This window comes from Haemaphysalis longicornis, unplaced genomic scaffold, assembly GCF_048455015.1.
Source record: "Haemaphysalis longicornis isolate Haplotype H1 unplaced genomic scaffold, Haemaphysalis longicornis Haplotype H1 scaffold_1, whole genome shotgun sequence".
NCBI classification, from domain to species: Eukaryota; Metazoa; Arthropoda; class Arachnida; order Ixodida; family Ixodidae; genus Haemaphysalis; species Haemaphysalis longicornis.
Window position 1 is genome coordinate 77,106,140 of NW_027526203.1, and position 24,281 is coordinate 77,130,420.

The following is a 24,281-nucleotide window of genomic DNA, read 5'->3' on the forward strand; positions in this document are numbered from 1 at the left end:
ATCAACGGCAGCTACATCGACCTGGCCTTTGCGAGGAACTGATACGCGCGGTCTTGCAACAACTCTTGACCGTACATTTCAGTGACCACAAGGCGGTCATAACGACCGTCAACTACAACGACAACACCAAAACGTGCTGAATAAAGAATACTGTCGTTTCACTTTACTTGCGTGTGTGTGTGATCTCCTCGAACATACACTTTAATTCACCAAGATTTCCAGAGAACGACTAACGGGGTGTATGAATCCCCACTTGATCACGCGGGGGTGTTAAATGCAACTAACGGGCGAATGCCAACACAGTTCAACATAACTCCCCCTCATAGCATCACCCGTGCATTCGCACTTCCCCATGCTCCCCTTCGGGGAAATGCGGGTGAATTTTTTTCTGTGATCACGCCATAAACTTGTAACATAGCAGCAGACGATGGCGCGGCGGCGGCATGGCGGCAGGGAAGGTAATAACGCAACAAAGCTTGCATTTAAGCAGAGAGCCCAGCTATGTTAATAAAAGCGGTTGAAAGAAATAAATAGATACGGTAAAAGAATTGTGTGATGTTCTTAAGCTCGACATCCGCCTTTCGCTCACTTTTGGATCGACGTTACTCGATCGCCTTGTGATGTTGACGCCAAATTTGACCTCCAGAAATGTGTTTTTCTTGTCAGCCTCAGCTACAGTCTTAATTTTTATAGTACATGCCAAGTGTTTTTATGTCTTTCTTGCACAATATTTTATATCTTGGTAGCGATCTTTATGAGTGGCTCGTCAAATTACACTGCATGTCGTCATAGCTATAGGTGCAGCACGTCACTGATTGCTTACGTCGTGCTTACGCAAAAAACATGGGCGAAATGCCGGCAATTTGTGCAGTCGAGAATAGGGCCCCCGCTTTCTTTTTCTGCCCGTCGGTCATAGTCACGTGATTGCACTGTCTCCCACGGACGGCTGAAACTACTTCTTATGACGAAAAATTAAAAAAAAAGCTCATAATAACGCCTGCAATAAAGAATAAAATGAACTTTGCAGTGAAATACCGATTAACTAAGAAAAAGTACAATAAAATAAAGCAGTTGGATTTGCTTGCCCCCAGTAGCCACCAGTGCAGCCGTGAAACGAGAGAACGAAGTGTAGGATGTGTCACTCCCTAGTCCCGCATCCTTGGAGCGCGCTGCCCTGGACCGATTACTTCACCTCAGAATTCAGCAAATGGCGTGAATCGCATTTTTGAAGTGTTTTAGCCCTGCCCCAAAATTTTATCATGAGCTTATTATTATCAATACAGCTCCGCCTTGCGCGAGTTTCGCTCAAACTCAGGTCATCTGGAATAGCACACCTGTTATGGATGTGCCGGTTTTACGTGCACCGCCACGTTTACAGCTACCGTGAATGCAGATGGTTCAGAGACTAGTGCCGGAAGCACGACAACGGTTCAAAAATGTAGAACAAGCATCGCTTGTAAGGCAGCGCACTTATTCCATGCACGGTCATGACGGGACACCTACAAGGGGACATGTCAATGGGTGCGCATGTGTCTTCTCATTATCATCTTCCTTTTCCGTTTGCAACGTTTTATTTCTCTGTTGGTTACTGCTACTCAGATGCATGGACAATTACCATTGTCATTTGCTCATTACTCTACTAGTCGAACTGCTTTGCTACCCACGTAATTGTCACTTGTGTAAGTACTATGTTCAGATTTCTTTGGTAGTATTGAATATATTATTACAAACGGGGGGACAATTCGCGGTGTCCCACCATCGACGACGACGAGGGGGTGGCTTACGTGCTGCTCGTGCGAGCTCGGTGATAGCGACCATGTAAATAGTGTAAAATAAATCGTCCGCATCACATAGCTCATGTCCTCCGCCACGTAACATGTTTGATATAGTGTGCGGGTTTCTCCCCGTCCTGGCCCTATCATCGCTACGTCTAGGCCCCGCCGGAAACATCGAGGGTACGCGGGCCGCGTCGGGCAGCGCCAGCCCCGCCGCGATCAGCACATCACGATGCCCCGCCATATGTCCCCAGCCCGTGAGAAGCCGATCAAGAACCGAGACCTGACGAGACCATACCAGCCAAGACGTGTCGCCTATGCCGTGTCCCCAGCCTTTTCCTTCGGCGCGGTTCCCAGTACCCTCATCGGTTCGTCGTGGCCTTCTGGGCGTCGATGTTCGGGGACCAGCCGATATCGGAGACCGCCATCGTCATTGACCGTAGAAAGGACTTCAGTGTTTATACGCATCGCTTCTGATCCTCACCGCACCCATCCATTCACGGTGACCGAACGCGACCGAGAAGGTCGTCTTTGGCCAGGGGGTGCTGTTACGAACGGGTGGAATATTCCCGATGTCGCACCATCGACGACAACGAGGGGGTGGCTGACGTGCAGCCGGTGCAAGCTCGGCGATAGCCGCCATGTAAATAGTGTAAAATACATCGTCCGCATCTCATAGTTTATGTCCTGTGCCACGTAACAATATATCCCAACACACGTTTCCAAGCCAAAGACCGCAACCCATTCACCGGGTTAACCTTCACAGAATCATCGAGCTCTGGTAGTCCAGTCAATAGGGGAAAAAATTGGTCTGGTTGTCGAGGCGGCGTTCCCTGGTAGTCTTGTACTCCGAAGTACCCTCGTTCCAATCCCACCCAGAGTACTAATAAGCAAATTTTTTAAAAGCCAAACTTGTTACTTTGCTTATAGGAGCTCCTCTGTGACACTTCGCGCCGTTCGGAACATTCATTGACCTGTTTTTTTTTTCGTCGAGGAGTCGGCCATTCTTAATGCCATCTCTCAGCTATTTTGTGGGGTATGCACGCCGGGGTTTCATCTAATATAAATAACTGATGCTTTCGCACAACAAATCTCAATCAACGTTAGGAGTGGCGCCAGTTCGTTCATAGATGACGATTGTTAAACCGCACAAAACGGAGGCTAAAAATCCAGAGTACAGATCACGAGCACTTGGAGGAGCAAAGTGAAAATTCCGGAGTGTCGAGATTTCATCGCACGTTAAGAATCGCCAATGGTCAGAAGTAATGCGGGCCCTCCACTACGGCGCGCCATTCCACGCACGTTGCGCTGATAATTGCCCCAAAAGCGGCAGCGCCTATTTCCATATACTGGTGGTTCAGGGAGCCATTTATTTTGTGAAACATGCCGTGCTCATCAGGACCTCTGTTCGTAACGTTCGATTTACGTAGGCGTTGCTCTGACCGAGATACCAACAGCCATGATTATAACGAATGTTGCCACGATCGCCTACACACAGAAGGCTTTTGGTAATGTCATGATGAACGACCAATTTAAGCGGCGCAAGTGGCAGGACGTTAGGCACTGATATTGTAGCCGACCAATGAAGTTGCAGATACTACAAAAGGTAAAGAGGAATTGATGTATTCATCACGGCTGTCTTTTTTGCGTCTAGTGTCAGATTCAGCCCCCTAAACCGTCAGCACGGCATGCTGCAGGCCCTGGGTAAAAACGGGTTGAAAAATCACCACTCTTTTGTCAATGCCCTAGTGTTCGCTACAGGCACGTTTTAGTAACACTGGTGTACTCACGATCAACTATGTCTGATAAAACCCAAAATTGTATTTTTGGACATAACGTGCGCTGATTTATGAGCAAAGCATCCGCACTGCCCACATATTTTCCGCTCTTACAACCTGCTCCTTTGTCCATCCTTTTGATCCCCAGTTTTTTCGGTATAAAGGCCAACCATACAGGAACGTAGTAAATTCATTAAAGAAAAGCGATAATTCGCCTGAGTTAGGAGTGGACTTCGATATGAATGCTGTAAAATGCTTTGCATATCTCTGAGTATTCCTTGTGTAATATATTTTAAACCACTACTACCCACAGATTTAAGGATGATAGCTTGCATTGCTCCGGAACATGGTCGGGCAGCGCGCTGAAGCTGAAAATGCGCACAAAGCAAGCTGTCGCCATGAATATTCGCTGTGCGAAGATGCTCAGGTACACTGAATAACATCACTTGTGAAATGACTGCGATGGTCCCGAAATTTGCACCTCGGTATACAATATCTCCTCCTTTGTTAAAGGGGCCCTGAAAGCCGTTTTGAGAACACTAAATGAATTAGTGCAATCGTTCGGTTGTGTGGTTGACGTCATCTATGCCAAGTACAGTCAAATCTCGATATAACAATTCACGCGGGACCGCCAAAAGTCGTTACTTATTTAGAAATATCTTTGTAAAGAAAAACTTGTTGTTATCAGCCGGTACCCGCCGCGGTGGCTCAGTGGCTAAGGCGTTGCGCTGCTGAGCACGAGGTCGCCGGGTTCGATTCCCGGCCGCGGCGGCCGCTTTTCTGAGGGAGGCGAAAAGCAACAACGCCCGTGTGTACGAGATTTCCGCGCACGATAAAGATCCCCAGGTGGTCAAAATTAATCCGGAGCCCTCCACTACGGCGCGCCTCATCGCCGGCGTTGCGTCGGCGCGTTAAACCCCACAATCAATCAATGTTATAAGCCGGTGCTTATACCTTCAAATGAAAATGGCGTACCATGCCAGTATACGCGTGTGCCGACAAGCAAACTCTCAGATCAAAACGTTGCACTCACCTCGAAGCACCTTTATTTGAAGAAATCTTTACTTGAAGCAGGTTTATAGAAGCTGAAATAGTGTTGTTGCTGGAGATAAGCTATTGTGGGCGCTTTATTGAGCCTTACTGCGCAACTAATTAAGAAATGCTCAGTTAACTAGCCAATAATCCTTTAAATTAGATAGAAAATATTTATGTGACATAAAATGTGGGTCTCAATGCAGCATTCAGGTTATTTCCGTGCAATTTTAAGTTTCTTTTGTGGGTCAGTGACTGTCGCGGGTGCAAATCCCGGCAGGGTGTTTGCTTTCTTTTTTTTTCTGCCTTCTTAGTTGTCGTGGTTTGAAAATCGTATTCGCCAATCCAAACCAATTTTTGTTGAACTGGTGAACGCCCATGTCAAACGTCAATGCACCATTAGTCATTAGTCATAGGGACCAGTTGTTCAGTATATACTGTATATACTCGTGCTTTGTATAGAGAAAAAGGCAGTTGTATTCGCAAAGAACGAACTACTGATGTGTGTATTTTTCCAAATTGGTATGTCTTTATTTGGAGTAAACATAGTTTCCTTCCACCCGCTTCCCCCCCCCCCCCCCCGGCCAACCGGCCGCCCCTTCCCAATAAAGGATTACTACTACTACTTTAGCAAGAAACAAAGTAGGCTTGGGAGCACTGAGCACATAAAAAAGAACGAAAAGCCTTTATAGAGAGAAAAGGGACCCCAGATCATCAGGAGAAAAAGCGAGGGTGGAATAGGTGTGTTATGCATCATATACCCAGTGTAACAAAGAGGCAGGTGCGCACAGCCCCCAAAACTCACACTCTTCCGAAACAGCTTGTAATATCTGTTGTGGTGTACTTGTCTAGTAGTTGATAAATACAGGGTCGCGTATGGGTTTCCCGGAAAGTATGGGGGGAGGGAAGGGAAAATGGAATGCACGACGCACTCTAAAACGTCCCTCCAGCTTACCGTGCAACCCTTTGGCTGCATTTTGTTATGGTTATAAATGTTTGATTGACTGTAGGGTTTAACTGGCCGCCGCAACGCAGGCGATGAAGCGCGCCTTAGTGGAGGGCTCCCGATTAATTTTGACTACCTGGGTATCTTTAGCGTGCTGCGCCGAAATATCGTACACACGGGCGTTTTTGCTTTTCGCCTCCATGAAAAAAGAGGCAGCCCCGGGCAGAAATCAAACCTGCGACCTCGTGCTCAACAGCACAATGCCTTAGCCACTGAGCCTCCGCGGCTGCATATAAATGTTTAGAACCAATCGGAATAATGGAATGGAATGACTGCCAGTGCACGTGCGTGCATGGCGTCGCCATAAGAAGACCGAGCTCAATTTCCGGCGCACGAGCAGCCAATTAAGCAATATAAAAAAATTCCCCGCATTTCCCCGAGGGGAAGAATGTGAAAGTGCGAATGAACGAGTTGAATTTGCGCGGTTCGGTAATGTTCGCGAAAGAGAGATCACACACACACCACAACTACAAAGAAAGAAAGATGCATTTATTCACAGACACCTATTTGTGTTGTCGTTGTACTTGATTGCTAGAGCGGATCTCAGCTTTGAAATTTCGTGTCAGTACTCCTCTAACCAGGTGCATTAGCCCTTCTCACGCCCGATTCTTGGCCAATCCCCCACGTGGGTATGTGCCATGTCAGCGGCCAGGCAGCGTGCGCCCATCTCCATGTGCGCGGACATCGCCGGTGGACGCAGGTTCAGGGTCGCTTAAGAAGTGCATTAGCACTTAAAATGACATCGGTTCAGAATGCAAGCACGGGCTCAATTATTGAGGCGATTATTTAGTCATTCGCCCACATATTTTAGGCTCCCATATGTACCACAACATGTTATCGCCGCGAACCCTTGGCGACAGGGTGGTTCTCTTTTGGCGGGACCTTTCGACGTGGTGTGGAAGCGTAAACGTACCGCCAAAAACGGCAAGAACGGAACGACGCCTGCAACGGGATGTTCTCGCAGATGTCACCGAAAAGCGATGCATCATATGCAGTCAAGCTCGCGCGGTGCAAGGAGGCGGACGAAACGAGGGAGAATCGCTGCGCGGGCAAAAATACGATGTTTTTAGTTGCAATAACTCCACTAATACACATCGCTTTAAACAATTCTTGAAGGAGGAGATTACAAGGACGTTGATTTACCTGAAAATACGAATACCCATGTATCGACAAATCCTATTTCAGGAGGCCTTTAAGGCCACTGTTGGAACACTAAAGCCCTTATCTTCAATGACGGCACTTTGAAAGCCTTTCCCCAAATTGTTATCGTGTGCTGGCATACATATATGTATTTATTATAACCCAGCTTTGCTAGAGAGAAGAGCACGCGTACCCTGAGCAATAACCGGGACGCTGCTTCCCCTGCGTTTGTTCAGAGTGTCTCGTAACCAGTGGTTTACTCACCTCCCTCTTTCCGCAATGTGTGAGCGACGGCTAGGAAGTTGAATATCATACACCTTTGTGGTGTTACCCTCCGTTGAGTGCGTGTCATGCTTCTTTGTACGTTTTAGCTTTTTCCGCCATAGCGTTTGCTCTGCGGCACAACGTAGTCGACGTATTACTTGCCTAGAAAACCGCCGGAACTCTGGCGCTGTTGCCAACTTGTTTTTTACTTGATGGATGCTTTGTGGACATACGGCACAACCGCTACTTCTTGTTCTTTCTTCGCTCCTCTAGGGTTTGGTCCTCCGTCCTGTTATTCGGCGTTTGAGCGGGAAATCCCCGGACTTTTTCGGGAAACTCGATGCAGACAAGTGCCCCAACTCAGCATGAAGCTTTCAGAAGCTCAGGGGAAGCAGGAACAGGATAAAGGGCTATTCTTGGCAGTCCTGGCAGTACCCAGTTTTACTTGATGGGGCAATGAGAGTGGGATGAGAACATTTTGGAATCGCGGCTCGCTTCTTCAACACTCATGGTCTTCTAAGAAAAGGAGCATGTAGTATAAAAACCGGAGTGGCCTTCTTCAGATAGCTCCTTTGTTGCGGTCAGTATCCATAAAACGACAGCAAACACCCCGGCGATCAGCTCCGCTTAGGCTTCTGTGTCTTGGTTCTAATTTAACACCGCAAAAACCGTCCACCATGCTTAGCAGTTTTACAATTTCAGAGCTCCGGAAGAATTTTTATATTCAGCCATTGCATCTTAAGAACAGTCAATAGCGAAGTGCAGAGCAAAGGCATGATTCAATGCACACCCCACCATTTTACAATTACGCCCTCCAACCTATAAAGGTAAGCTTAGAGAGGAAGACTAGAGGCGACGGGTTTATGCGCCGTGGCACAGGAAGGCTACAGGCCATCTACGCTGATGTGGCTTAATATGGCCTTGCGAAGGGTTCTTTATGACCTGGCGAGACACAGCGTGTTGGTTTTTTTGCTGGCGCAAAAACGATGTCTGGAAAGTCACCAGAAAAGATGTCTGGAATTCAACACGGCAAGCCACGTCGTCTACGGCAATTGCCAACGTGCGTATTTTTGTCGTATTTCAAATAATATTCCACTTATGATGCTCGTTTCCCACGAACCGATCATGCAGACATACCAAAGAAATGAAGCCAGCGTTACCTATTTGCCTTCTCAATATCTACCGCACATCCACAATCTCCTCTGTGCAAGCAAACATGGCCGTAATTAGAATGGGATTCGCCAATAGAATTTTAGACGTCTTGAATGAGAAAAAGAGAGCGTAGTTCGATTGAGAATGAGGAGAGAAGGAAGTGAAATTGACAGTTGGGCGAGTTGGTGTTGATACATAGTTAAGCAGCGCTTGAAACGGGACGACAGTAGAGAAGGCACACACTGCTGCGGTAGGAAGACGACACGACGGAGAAGGAAGTGCACTGAGGATATTAGTGAGCTAAGCTGCTAATAGCTCACGCGCATTCGACTCAATACGAAGATGGGAATATGTGGGAGAAAAGAGGGTAGGGTAGAAATCAAAAAGGTTAGAAAGGCATACGGAGCTTTCTCGCTCAAAATTACAACCTCTCGGGAACCTAGAAAAACCACTTTAGGAAAATGATATTTGGCATAAAGCTAGAAGTGAACGTGGAGATTAAAATGCTAAACGAATATTTCAGGTATCTGAATATTTTTTGTGTAATTCGCTGTGAAATCTAGCTCCCCATACATTTCTACGGGATAGTTCCCATGGCTCAGGAACCCAGTCGCGCAGCGTGCGTGACTTGAAACTGTGCAGAAAGCAAGTATTCACCCCAAATATTCGATGTGCAAAAGAATCTTTAATTTCCCTAAAACATTGCAGAATAATCACTGTTGAAAGGACTGCCATGAGCGGGAAAGCTGCACATGGGTTGAAAATACACAATGATTTTGCCAATGTGCTTTTTGACACAAGGAAAATACAGAAGAATTTTGCCACACAAAACACACCACAAACACTGGTCTACAGTCGTACTACGTTGGAGCTGAGTCTTGGAAGGAACAGTGAAGGGATGAGCAGAGCTTGTAAAGTGATGAGCCACTCACGGTAATTCTGAACCTCGAAGATTGCTGGGCAATGACTCAAGAAGATGACTGGACACTGGCGAGTCTCAAGGCAGCGGATCGGCGCTAGAGTGAAAAATAATGGTTGTGGCTAAACTCAGTTACGCCTGGGTGTGCGTAGCTACAGGTACCCCTAATGTTACTGTTCAGCTTGGTTCTCTGTGCTACTCCCGAGGAAGAAGAAGCCTGCGTCTCAGGTGCCTTCTATTTCGTCTCTCTTTTTCTGTGGTATTTTGCGATTTGTGCAATCATTTCCACAAGAACGCCTGCCTCTTCACGGAGGTTTTCCCCGTATGCATCGCCGGGGTCCTCCTTGGAGTCCGCCGCCATGAAAGGCCACCGCAGACCGAGTGATGCTGCCACCGCAGATCCCATCATGCCCCCCCCCCCTCTGCTGAGAAGCACTTAGCTGCCCCTGCGGAAGCCGCACCATCTGTGCCACCGCTACCCTGCGCCGACGACAACACTGGTGATGCCCCCTCTTCCCAAGGAGACGATGCCACGATCGTGGGGGAAGGAGAAGATGTCGCTGAGATGACTGACGCGGACGAGGAAGGCTTTAAGCTGGTGAGCCACCGTAAAAAGCGTACCGTCGGGATACCTGTGATCGTGTCCCCGACTAAAAGCGACCACGGCCTCAGGAAGGTGAACCCCATCTCCCTGTTCTCAGAGTTTAAATCTATTCTGGGAAAGGCTCCGATTCGGAGTAGATTCACTGCGTAAGGTGCCCTGCTTCTTGACGTAGCCACGGAGAACGATGTGAATGCTTTGCTGCAATGTGACCGAATCAGTGGAATTACAGTGTCTGCCCGCCTACCTCACTCGTACGTGAAGAACACGTGCATCATCAAAGGTGTGCCCAAGTGGTACACGGAGGAGAACCTTCTGAGCTATCTCAAGCCTCAAGGGGTACTGCGTGTGAGAAGGATTATGCGTCGGACTGGCTCTTCGGGAGATAACTCGAAAACGACCCCATCTGATGCCGTAATGTTGTCGTTCGCCCCAAACACTGAACGGCCGAACATGATTAGCCTCGGGTTTATAAGGCACGCAACGGCCGATTACCCGGATACCCCTCCACGTTGCTTCAAGTGTCAACGCTTTGGGCACGTCGCGAAATTCTGCAAAGGAGAGCAACGCTGTAAACGGTGTGGTGGCCCGCATGACTTTCAGCAATGCAAGGAAAACTTTGCCTGCGCCAACTGCGGCGGCGATCACCCTGCAAGTTTGAGCGGGTGTCCATTTCGCGTTAGCGCACTACACAGGAGGAAGGCTTTCATTGAGGGACCAAAATCACCGCCACCGCCACCAGACAGTGACAGTTTTCCGTTCCTGCTTCCACAGGAGTCCTTAAAGGCGACAAAAAGCACGGAACCGAGCGCCAGCGTTGCACAACCAGAGCCACGAGATTCCTGCACCACTCCTGCAGTTGAACGCGGACGCGATCAGTACGCCAACGTCTTCATCAGAAACGCCGAGAGGTCGACGTAGCGGAGGACGTTTGCTTAAGAATCGCCAATGGTACAGCTTCGACCAGCCAAGCGGACATATGCGTCGTCTCCGTATCATGCGACTCCTGCATGGACGTCCCATTTTAAATGGAAGAGCTCGATTCGGCGTTACATCTGTGCCGAAGTAGATCTTCACCGGGACCAGACGGAGTGACGTACGCCGCCCTGCGTCACCTCGGCCAAGAAGCCCGTCACACTCTTTTGTATCGGCTGAACCAGTCATGGCAAGATGGTTTGGTTCCTGAGGATTGGAAGGGTAACCGCCTGGTCCCAGTTCCTAAAGCAGGCAAGTCTCCCCTTGACCCGGCATCATATCTTTTATAGCCCTTGCAAGCTGCATTAGAAAATTAATGGAAAGAATGGTTTTAGGTCGTTTGGAGTGGTACCTTGAGCACCGTAAAATTTACCCTCATGCTACGGCTGGATTCCGACGCGGACGTTCAACCATCGACAACGTAATTGACCTTGTCACATCGGTACAGCACAACAAATCACTCAAACGTTTGTCAGCCGCTTTGTTTCTAGACATAAACGGAGCGTACGATAACGTAATACTGACGCCGTTCTGGGCGGCCTACAAGATGCAGAAGTCGTTGGACGGACATTTAGATGGATCCAAAGCTTCCTGTTAGGAAGATATTTTTTGTTGAGACTTCAGATGGCCCAACATCATAGCACTGTGTTCACAACCCGATCACAACCCACAAGACAGTGGAGACACTGAGGGCACACATTAGGCAACTCACCCGGTTGCCCCATCACCACCTTCCATCCCTGCCTTCAACATCACCTCAGGCATCTTTTTGTAAGGTGGTTGCCGCTCACAGTGGGAGCTTGCCATCGAGCTATGCACCTCCGTCTCGGCCCTCGTCGCAACTTTGGTGCCTGTCGCAGCCAGAACGGCACTTAAACATCCCGGGAATAAAAAAGAAAGCGGACCTACCACCTAGCGGTCTTCAACAGCTATCCCTACTCTTTCTACATGAGGCATACAGTGACCGGGTCCATGTCATTGGCTCCCAAGCCACTGCGGAACGAACAGGCGGATACAGCGGCTCATGGCGCCCACACAAGTGCAAGATTGACCCGCATCCCTCTATCACGCCCTGATGCAGCTAGGTCGCTGCGATCCATTGCCCGGGAAGTCACTCTCGCGAAGTGAAATACACCTGAGTTCTCAAACGCTCGCCTTTACTCGCTCGACCCAGATTTGCAGCGCCACCTACCAAATAACGTGCCACACTCGCACGTCACCTTACTTTGTCGCCTGTGGCTAGGTGTTGCCTTCACCGGTGCTTACTCCTACACCACTGGAATGGCCAACAGCCCTGCTTGTGATGCGTGCGCTACCGACGAGACGATTGAACACCTTCTGTGCCATTGTGACCGCTTCATAACGCCGAGGCAACAGCTCTCCACCACACTTCGCCGACTCAACGACCTCCCCTTTACAGCGCAGACAAAACCGCTTCTGAATTGGCAGCTATTCGGGAGGCCCTTCCATTCATCCAGCGGGAATCGCCAGAAAAATGGGTTGTGCTATGCGACTCGAGGACCGCTCTTCAGTGCATCCGATCTGCCCTCCGCCGCGGCCCATACGAACAACTTGTGGCTGAAATCCGGTGCTTCTATGACACATTAGTCAGGCATAGACATGATATTGTTTTCCATTGGCTCCCAAGCCACTGCGGAACGAACAGGCGGATAGAGCGGCTCATGGCGCCCACACAAGTGCAAGATTGACCCGCATCCCTCTATCACGCACTGATGCAGCTAGGTCGCTGCAGTCCATTGCCCGGGAAGTCACTCTCGCGAAGTGAAATACACCTGAGTTCTCAAACGCTCGCCTTTACTCGCTCGACCCAGATTTGCAGCGCCACCTACCAAATAACGTGCCACGCTCGCACGTCACCTTACTTTGTCGCCTGTGGCTAGGTGTTGCCTTCACCGGTGCTTACTCCTACACCACTGGAATGGCCAACAGCCCTGCTTGTGATGCGTGCGCTACCGACGAGACGATTGAACACCTTCTGTGCCATTGTGACCGCTTCATAACGCCGAGGCAACAGCTCTCCACCACACTTCGCCGACTCAACGACCTCCCCTTTACAGCGCAGACAAAACCGCTTCTGAATTGGCAGCTATTCGTGAGGCCCTTCCGTTCATCCAGCGGGAATCGCCAGAAAAATGGGTTGTGCTATGCGACTCGAGGACCGCTCTTCAGTGCATCCGATCTGCCCTCCGCCGCGGCCCATACGAACAACTTGTGGCTGAAATCCGGTGCTTCTATGACACATTAGTCAGGCATAGACATGATATTGTTTTCCATTGGCTCCCAAGCCACTGCGGAACGAACAGGCGGATAGAGCGGCTCATGGCGCCCACACAAGTGCAAGATTGACCCGCATCCCTCTATCACGCACTGATGCAGCTAGGTCGCTGCGGTCCATTGCCCGGGAAGTCACTCTCGCGAATTGAAATACACCTGAGTTCTCAAACGCTCGCCTTTACTCGCTCGACCCAGATTTGCAGCGCCACCTACCAAATAACGTGCCACGCTCGCACGTAACCTTACTTTGTCGCCTGTGGCTAGGTGTTGCCTTCACCGGTGCTTACTCCTACACCACTGGAATGGCCAACAGCCCTGCTTGTGATGCGTGCGCTACCGACGAGACGATTGAACACCTTCTGTGCCATTGGGACCGCTTCATAACGCCGAGGCAACAGCTCTCCACCACACTTCGCCGACTCAACGACCTCCCCTTTACAGCGCAGACAATTTTGTGCCATAGGCGTTGTCCGTCACAGGCCGAAAAGGCTATAAAAGCCCTACTGCTCTTTTTGAAGGACACGGGCCTGTCAGAACGATTGTAGGGACATTACTATAGTGCAGTGCCCTTAGTTCGCCAATTTTATCAGTGGACCGTATTAATTTTGTTCATTTACTGGTTGTGTGCGTTGTTTGTACCGCCTTTCTAGTTGCCTGGTGACGCCTTGTGTTTTTTCTACTTTTCTTTCTCTCATTTTCTCCTTTAATATGTACCGCTGTCCTTTCTTTCCCTTTCATTTCCCGTATCCCCTCCCCCCTGAGTAGGGTAGCCAACCGGACAGTATTCTGGTTAACCTCCCTGCCTCTCCTATACTATTCCTTCCTTCTTCTTGGTTCTCTGTACGGTTACGACGCTCCTCGAGTCGTGCGGCTCGTTCTTCCTCCGTCTGCTCCGCTCGCTGCCTCCTCTTGGTTTAGTTCCAACGACGAAGCCTGGCTTCTTTCAGTCTCTCTGACACACTTTCCTTATCTGAAGACGAATCCCACCGAGCCCCGTTCTATATATACGATGCAAAGCCGGCTGCTCCTCTGTTGTTGCAACGCGGTTTTACCGGCTCCTCTTCTGACGTCATGCCAGATGGCGCGGCGAGTGGCGCTGCCAGCTGCGGCGGTTGCTAGGCAACCGAAAAGCACGCGGTTCGGCCACCACCCATAGCGAAACATCGAGAATGCGGCCATTGTAGCTCTCGCTACAAAAAATTGTTGTCTTTTTGGGAAAGGAACGGCGCTTCAGAATGCTTGAATCTGGCCCCAAACCTCGAGTCGGACCTGGCAACCGGGAAGCTGCCGTCCGCTTTCAGATGGTCGCTAACAGCACCCCGCTTTTGTAGGCAGAATGTTGTCTTTTTGTTCCATTTTAGTGAATCGCAACAACGCAGGCTGGCGCCAGGCGATACCGACACGTCAAATCTCCAAGAAGTGGTTGAGCTCGTCTCTCAGGCTTCGTCTAAGGGCTATTATGCAACAGCATGTGTATAGGGGCCCTGTCACTGCAACGGAAATTTATGGTGCGCAAATGACTGCCCCTCCAGGGAAACAAAGTACTATTTTTATGGCAGATAAAAAGTTGTCAAAAGATATAAATCTGTTATCAATTCCCCTTCATCGTACTCGGCTAAGGGTACAACAATGAGTTCAATGATAGGCCAAACAAAAAACAGCATGACTCAAAAAAAGAAGATTGGGCGAAAACATTGTTTTGTCCGTGATTTTTTATGACCAAAATTGAAATTAAAATCCCAATACGCAAAACACTGATGGTATTTCTGTTAACTAAGCTCCAGTTAAGAGATTGTGCTGTAAATAATAGTCTGCGAGTAAACCGCCCAACTGTTTAAGTGATCTGCTCTTGTTGCATGCTGCTCTGTCGTATACCGTTTTGTCCCTTTGCTCTGTTGTCACGTGATATTTTGATATTTCACTGTTTTGAAGCTGTGCTCTTTTATGACCTGTTCTTTTGTCACTGGTATCTTTGCTCCCGTGCAGTATTGACGCCCGGCGGTATTGTCGGTGCTATTTTGTCACTACCTCTCCTGCCTCATGCTTTTTTTCCCGGTACCCAGGGATCAGACTAAAAAGCAAGTACACTTTGAAGTAGCTTTAAAGGGACACTGAAGTCGTTTGTAAACATTGTCGGATTATTCGGGCAAATTGAAGTCTGGAGTCCGTAGGCCATGTTTCGACTACCCTGTGTGAGTTTGTGCGGCTTTATTTAGTAGAAAAATCAATGCGAAAATTCTGTCCTCCTCTCTGCATCATACTTGCCGATTTCCTACGAGGTTTCGTGTAACGCTTACTCTCTCACGCTCGATTTGAACGTGCGGCTCGCAGACCCTCCGAAAGAGTCAGTCAGCCAGCCGCCACCATGTCTTCGCAATGCGGTCGCAAAGTTAAGGTAAAGCAAGGACAAGGTTTTTGCCCGCAAGAATGTGGCTTCAGTTTCCAGACTGCATCGAGATTAGTAAAGCCTATGAAGTCAAAACAGCTCCACAGAAGTGCATATGCGATGGTTCGCTGACTTCGTTTAACTGAAGCTGTACGCTGCATATGCCTGTGGGATTAGTAGGCTACTAAAAAACGAGGAAAAATTAAAGGCGGCAGAAGAGTCTTAGGCGTAATATAGGTAATAAACAAATAAAATCAACTAAAGCTTTTATTTAAAGTACTACCACACTTTTTGCACAGGGCAAACTTGCTCGACAGTCCGCAGCACGGAGACACATTTGCAATCGCACTTTCTCTGCCTAACGGACGGAGTAACTAGTCATAAGATATTCGTGGAGATTTTGGGAATGCTGACTGCACAAGCGTTGTTCAAGAAATACTCTTCGAAGCTGCTGGGAATGCTGAAACTAAAAACATAAACAGCATCTACGATATAGACTTCACATTTCTGTCCCGACATCCCTGGGGTTATGTCCAAGCGGTCTGAAGCCATAAATGTTGTGCCTAATAAATAACAGGTCCGAATCCCCGATTGCACGGCTTTTTTTAGTTGGTTTCTTTTTATTTATGCAATGTTTTCTAGTCTGCATTTACCATTTTGTGCTGCAACGTTCATTGCTCCACGAGTCAGTTGGCAGATTGCGCGCAGACTGACACTGGCACTCTGGCGAGTACTCGTTTGCGCGGTGTTCACCTAAGCACCGACAGATTGCGGTAACAGTGCCGAATCAGTCGACTGTTGGGCTGGGGCGAACACGCGTCTTACCCCGCAGGGACGAACCAGGAAAGCTTCAAAGGTGGGGGTGAAAGCCGGGCAGTTTAGTCCATTCAATTATGCGGAGGGGATGAGCCACTGGGTACGCCTGGGCTAGTGAACGTTACAATCCTAAACGATGCTGGCTGGCTTATCTGACGCGTTCTACAGCCGACAGCGTGACAAAAGCGCAGTATGCCGATTCCTGAGATATTGAGAATGCCCAACCAGCGACAACGTTGGAGGCGAAGCACGGAACCAATACCACAACTAATTCGAACTCCAATCCTTGACATCGTCCAATCACATCGCAATACAAATACGCATCACGGCTGTTAGTTGTTGAAGCCTCCGGCAATATCGCATGGTTAGTTGTTTTTTTACTTCAGGCTTTATAAAAAAATACTGCTTCATTGCCGGCATAAACGATGAAAAATGTTTTTATTTGCGCCAGTCCACTTCTTTCGCCGTGCGCCGGTCTATGCAATGCAAACATTAATCGTAGTTTGAGAGATTCACTTCAGTGTCCTTTTAACCTAGGTCGCGATTTCAAGCTATAATTAAGCGCTTTGACACGATACATGTTGTTGCTTGATCGGAAATGGGTACGCAGTGCGCAGTCAATTCACAGTGCTCCACAAAACAAGCGTAGCCCATACTTCGAGAATATGCCTTTGAAATAGTTTGAATCGCATAGTGAAGCACTCATTGATATCACGCGTATTTTGCAACATTTAATTGCGGGTCGCCGTCTTGAGAAAGCGGAAGAATGGAAATTAAAAGAAAGCATGAAGGCAAAATAAAATATCAAATGGGCTTCTTCGTCTTCATGCTAACTGCAAATACAGTTCTTCGGAGGCACTCCATCGTAGTATGACCTAAAGGTCTGACAACACGATTGTGAAAAGCGCAATTCGACACGATTAGGGATAACGAAATGGCAGCTGTAGAAAGAAGAGGCCGAAGAAAAACAGTGGGAGGATGAGCCAATAAATCTTTCTTTTCACCTCGGTAAAACAAGAATACGGCAATATGAATCTTGTGAAACCAGCACAAGTAGCGGAGGTATCTGAGTTGACAACTCAAACGAAGTCAAGAAAATCTGATCCAGAGCTATTGCACAAAGTGGCGCAATACAAATGCAAGAAAACGTTGGAAAAAGAGATACCAAGCTTGAGGAAGACATTTTTTAAGCCGAGATCCATTCACATTACCGCAACATGAAGTGGCATTATGCGAGCTCATAGCCAAGTGACGTAACCTTCCCAAGCTGGGAACTTGGGCAGCAGGGCTCTGCTGCATGTTCTGCTAAGGTTTTTTAACCGCATGTCTACGCATTGGCGTTTTCGTATTGTGACGACCCAAAGAAAGTTGGCATGTTGCTGTATCTAGCTCGATCTTTATGTAAAAAGAGTTCGCGAGAGGTCATTTCCAGATGATGGAGTTGTTCACGGAGCATTAGCGGTGATCAGAGTGCAAGGTTAAGACGCACCCATACTCTGTGCACCATGGGTGGTTTAGGTAAAGAGCACAGCTTAGAAAGAAGACCTTCAGCTTAGACACACATGGCGTTTCTTCAGTTTAGACTGAATATTTTAAACTTCCAGTGCAAAAAACAGAACCTTCGTGGCCGCGAATGAAACTTGTGGAGTCGCGTCCAAGGCTGTGTTTAAACATTTTCAAGTCAAGACAGGTACGTAAGCATTCCCCTCTAAACACTGATGAGCAAGAGTCCTAACGAAAAAACGAGAATGGAGATTACCTAATCAAAATTACAGACTCAAGGTAATTTGCTTCAGCGTCCCTCACCCATTTTTTTGGCTCCAAAAGAAACTTCTGGAACCGCAGCATCAGAATGTTTATACTTTTTGGTACCTTGATCGAAGCTCTCATATTTGCAGCTGCTTTAGCACGCTCCCCTTCCATGAGTTTCGGCATTCCACCTTTCAGGAGATCTTTCCGAATGTGTCAACCATCTGTCTATTTGTTCTGTATAAATATTTCTTCGCATAGCAGAGCATGCCCTAACCAGGTAGTCAGTAAAAATCTCTTGTGCTGGTGCGTCGCCTCACAACGATACCATGGAAAAATTTTAGAGTGTACGGCGGCTCCTTTCTGTAATTCTTTTTCGATCAACTGAAACGCTAAAACAGCTCATCTTCAGAGTTCGAACAGTTCTCTCTTCTTGCCGTTGTTGTAATGTGAAAATGCTACGCTGAGCGTTTGGACATCAGTGAAGGGTTTCTTGCTGTGGGACGAGATAAAAACAGTAACATGGTGAACCTTCTTTCGTCCGCAAAAAAAAAAAAGCGGAACGGGGCATTCTTCCTAGACATGGTAAAGATAATATGGGGCAGAAGACGCAACTTTGCACAACTCATCACATGTGCAAAAATTAATTTCGGGGAGTTAACATAGCCCAGCTTCTTATGTAAGCGGTGTGTTGGCATGATAACGGATTATTTTGGGATGCCTTTAAACACTCGGAGACGAATGTGGTTACGTAAAGAACAACATGCCACGAAACGTTAGAACAGTGGAAAAAATATGCGTGGGGTGCACGCTAGCAGTTTTAAGTTGGATAGACTCACACGACTAACTTGGCCTACAAACTTCCATGCGCCTATCAAAAATAAGTCAGACAATTGGTAGTACACAATGGAAAATGTAGGAGAAGTTAAGTTGGCGGTAGACCTGGGGTGTGTCAATGACCAGAGAACGTACTGGAGAAAAAAATGGGCCAAGTATATCCAGGGATGCCGCAGGACGTGGAATGTACGACTGTTTTGAACAAGTGCATTCATTTCCTTGCTAACGAAGAGGTGTTCGAGATTTATAACTGCATAGACGTAAGCCTAGAGTAAATGACTGCATTGGTAACATTGGATTTCTTTCAGGAGTGGAAGCAGTCTTGATATAGCCATGTGGTATTGGTATGTCCGCCCTGTTAGTGGCCATTTGATGCGGAGACGCACCTGAAACACGGTTCATTTTTCTACAACAGCACCCATTTCTCGCGACTGTAGAAGCACCGTCCTATAGAAAATCTCCAGGCAAAATCATCTGATTTAATGTATTTTACCCTCAAGGCCAAAGGTGTTACAGATGTGAGTGGGTTACAAAAACATACCTCAGCAAAAAGGTAGTGTAGAACAGGTCGATGTGGTTCCTGAAGTAACAATACTAGCTAAAGTTGTGGGAATCAGCAGATCGTTTCCAATGGCGGCGACTGATCCGTGAAGGTGGTTCCAGTCCGATGTTGCGCGAGGAATGAAAGTCTGAAAACAAGACCTTGTTCGACAGGATGTGATTGCAACTTTATGTCTGCGACCGATGTGGGCATAAACATATAAAGGCGCAGAAATCAAGGATTGGGATAATCTATTCTTGATTGATTGATTGTAGGGTATAACGCGCCGGCGCAACGCAGGCGATAAGGTGCTCCATAGTGGATGGCTCCGGATGAATTTTGACCACCTGGGGATCTCTAACGTGCGCCGAAATCTCGTACATACGGCCATTTTTGCATTTCGCTTTTATCAGAAAAGCGGCCGGCGGGTCCGGAACTCGAACCCGCGTCCTCGTGCCTAGCAGCAGAACGCCTTTGCCACTAAGCCACAGCGGCAGATGGTAGGAAATAAACACAGACAAAAACGCTGACTACGAGGGGCGAGTTGAGGCAAGTGCAATGTATTGTTCATGGATGTTACACTGAATGCTCTACTGTAATTGCCAGCTAATAAATCGCGCAGCGCTGTTTGGAACACCTTTGCGAAATTTTATTATAATTTCAGTGCCCGGGTACCATATATTCACGCAGAGTATTGAAATATAGCCCTTACCAAAGTTGCGTACAGATGTGTCTGGGGATATCAGAGTAGCTGAAAAGTTACAACGAAGGTATTCAAGTGCGCGATTGCGTAAAATTTTTTGTTCAACATGCAGCCACCACGAAGGCGTGGAAGTTATGTGAACAGCTAAGGAGCGGTATGAGGTTACGGCTTCGAGTGGTGCATTATTGACAGGTTAAAGGGCGGGAGAAGAAGAACCCGCGAGTCACACATAGCTTTTCATTTAGCAGTTTTTAGCTGCATGTACCACTTAATATACCATGCGATACTGCTTCAATATCATTCTGAAGCAAGTTAGTTTTGTTATCGTATAACTTTTAGAACAATAAGGCAACCATCCGTATACAGTTTAATACTAGTCGAAGAACATGCAGGTATATCAATAAAATAAATCACAAAGAGAAGGGCGTAATACTGAGCCTTGGGGCCCGCTAGAGTGAAGAGTGCTAGGAGACCATTCTTGTTTATTACATGTTACGTACTGCGAGTGGTTCAGCAGAAATTGTTCTGTCCATAAAAAAAGTGTTAACGTCTATGTTAAGCTGGCTAAGTTTAAAAGAGAGCAACGTATGACTTCTTTATCGAAAACCTTGAAAAACAATAGGAAAAGGCAATCTTCCCATTAGCCGCGATCAAGAATGTATTAAGTTAATGAGTGAAACAAGGGTACTGCGTTTATCAAAAGAAAGTCTTCCTAAAACGGCCCTGATAAGATGAAAAATGTAACTTGTTTCAGGAAAATTTACAAAGTGGGATAGAAGATATGTTCAAGGATTTTACATGGGATGTCAGTCATCGATATAAGCCAGTAATTGTTAGGCCAGTCTTTTTTACCGGACTTATGGAAGGGTACCACCATCCCGACCTTCCAGTCAGCAGGGACCGTATGACTGTCTAGTGACTGCTGAAAGATATTAGCCAAAATAATCAACGAAGACAAACAGTGTTCTTGAGGAATTTAGCGGGGACTAGGCCACAACCGGGAATTGATGACACTCCCAGTGATTCGGTAATTTTGGCGACACCTTGTGGATCAATTTTGACATGATTCATTGGCCTCCTACGCATACGTGGCCTGATAGGAAGGCAAATCACAACAAGAGGTTACATAATTTCTACAAAAATACTTTCGCATATGGATGGACAATTACGCGTTCGGTTTTAGCTGAATAGCATTACGCTCTGACGGATTAATAACGCGCCAAAGCTTTTTGGGGTCGTTAGCCAGCCTAGAGGACAATGTGTGTTGTAGATAATTATTTTTGCACATTGTTTTTCGTCAATGTAAGAATTGTTAGCGAGTTTATAGCAAGCTCATCATTGCTTGGAGGGAAAACGGTTAGCTGCCGTGAAGAAACTCTTCTTACGTTAGATAGCCGTTAAACTGGGGTGTGGTACCATTGTGCTTTTGCGTTAGAACAGAAACTGTGCAAAGGATTGTAGTCTGTTGTCACCACAAGCACATTATAGTTGAAACGTTTCGTTTTTTTAATCGTTATTTTGTAGGAGTGGTCTAAGAAAGGGCCACTAAACCGGGAAAGCTCTCCTTATTAATAAGACCAACCGCATGCTTGTCTACCTTCGCCGCAACTTCTGTTCTGCACCTACCTCTTTAAAAACACTTTTGTACAAATCATTGATTCGTTCCAGACTGTAATATGCATCATCCATTTGGCACCCGAGCCATGACTATCTGGTGACATCACTTCAGCTTGTGCAGAACAATGCAGCACGTTTCATTCTGGGCAATTTCACCCGTGCTGCAAGTGTCACGTCCATGAAAAACTTGCTTCAATTACCCTCTCTAACTTCACGCCGCAAAAACTCTCCCCTCTGTCTCTTTCACAAAATTTACTACCATAATTCTCACTTATGCAGTGAGTGAATTACTGCTCCTTCATATATTTGTTCTCGTATTGACCACCGACACAAAGTAAAAAAAATATCATGTAACACCAACGCCTTCTTTCAGTCATTTATTCCTTTGACGTCACAGGATTGCAACTGCCTTCCCCGACTGGCCGCCGCAATCGAAGACAACCATCAGTTTCGTGCAGGACTAGCTAACATTGTATGATTAGGGCTCAACTATGTTGGTACTTATCTGCTTACTACTTTTGTTGCTGTTTACTAGTTTTATGTAAAACGTTGTAACCCACTCCCCTCTGAAATGCCTCCCGGCCTTGAGGGTATAAAAATAAATAAATAAATAAATAAATAAATAAATAAATAAATAAATAAATAAATAAATAAATAAATAAATAAATAAATAAATAAATAAATAAATAAATAAATAAATAAATAAAATGATTGTAGGGTTTAACGCGCCCGCGCAAGGCAGGCGACGAGGCGCGCCGTAGTGGAGGCCTCCGGATTAATTTCGACCACCTGGGGATCTATAACGTGCGCCGATATCTCGTACACACGGGCGTTTTTGCTTCTGCCTCCATGTAAAAGTGGCCGCCGCAGCCTGGAATCGAACCCGCGTCTTTGTGCTCAGCAGCGCAATGCGGTAAAAATAAATAAATAAGAAAAAATTCCGCATTGCGGTAATCACGTATTTGTTCGGTTCTGCCGGTCATTTTGCGACAGGGGAGCTAACTTCAAATGAGAGAAATGAAGTCTAACTATTGAACAATATCAATCCTTCCCGTGTTTTCAAAAGGGCTTCAAAAGCTAATTAGTCAACGAATGTCCGCTTTTTGTGAGAAACACGTTATAGTCACTAATTCAAAGTTTGGATTTCGAAAACATCTTTTAACCGAGTCTGCGCTTCTAACACAAAAAGAAATAATTCTGAAAGCAATTGAGAATAAACCGGTAACATAAGGACTATTTGCAGATTTTTTGGAAGCGTGCGATCGAATTAACCATGGCATATTACTAAAAAGCTCGACCATTATGAGTTTCGAGGTGAATATCTCACTTTGCTAGAAAGCTACCTTAAATTCCGATGCCAGGATGTGGTGATAAACAATGAAATATCTCATTATCAGGCAGTTAAATTAGGTGCACCCCAGGGGAGCATCCTCGGGCCACTATTATTCTTACTTTATATTTATGACTTGGTAAATATCGACGACTCTTGCAGATTTATTATTTATGCTGAGGACACCACCTTACTTCTTTCTGGTAAAAAAACCACTAAATTATTGCATGATGCAGAGAATGTGCTCAATAAACTGGATAATTTGAGCACAGTTAATTCATTAACGATAAACACTACCAAGACAAAAGCAGTGATCTTTAAACCAACATATTCTAAAGCATGTACTAGCAACAGCCTATGCATGGGTACTTCCAGGCTCGAAATTGTCCCTTTAGTGAAAAGCCTCGGCGGTGTTTTTGAGGAACACTGTACATGGAACAAACACGTCGATAATATTTCCAGCAAACTTGCACGCGTCCTTGGTGTCCTCCCAAAGTTACGGTTTTTTCTCCCGCAGAAAATAAAAAATGTTAATTTACCATTCCCTTTTTTTCTCTAACCTTAACTACTGCCTCTTAGTTTGGGGACGTACGACCACTACTAACATTACTAAACTACATCTACTACAAAAGAAAGCCGTGCGAGGCGTCTCTAATTCTGCTAATGATGCTCACACACAACCAATTTTCGAAGGCCTCGGGGTTCGCCCCGTTCAAGGTCTGCATGATGAAAAACTTATTAGGAGCTACAATAGGGAACCAAAAACAAATTGTAATTTTATTAGAAAACTGCGAACCTGAATCTACATCATAACATTTATAACACACGCCATCCAGAAGCATGGTTTGTGCCCTGCCCGCGTGCCAATTACGGAAAACAATCATTGTGCTACTGGTTACCATGTCTGTTCAATTCACGTAATCAATGAACAATGTTGTGTGTGTATTTATTATCGGTTTTCGTAATTCTGTGGTTCACTTACTGATTCTGTGCAAGCATCTTGTTGTAGTGAGTATTAAGTTTTGTTTTAGCTTGAATTTATTATGTTGCTGCCAAGGAATGTGAATTGTGTTTTTACTGCATTGAGTTATGTATGTATTTTGTTTTTTCGTCTTGCATAAGTATACACATTTGTTTTATAAATACATTAGGGTGCACGGACCCCGTCAAGCCGCTTCTGTTGGCTTTTTGTCCGCGCTGCTGACATTTGTATTATGGTCCCTAGTAATATCTGTATTTCGATGTCGAAGAAACTTGACTTGACTTGACTTGAAGTGATCGCTAAGCCCTGTCAAGAAGAATACTTTAGGAACGAGTTCGGTAGTGTTGGGAATGTCCTTGACACCACAGTCACCAAGGTTGTGA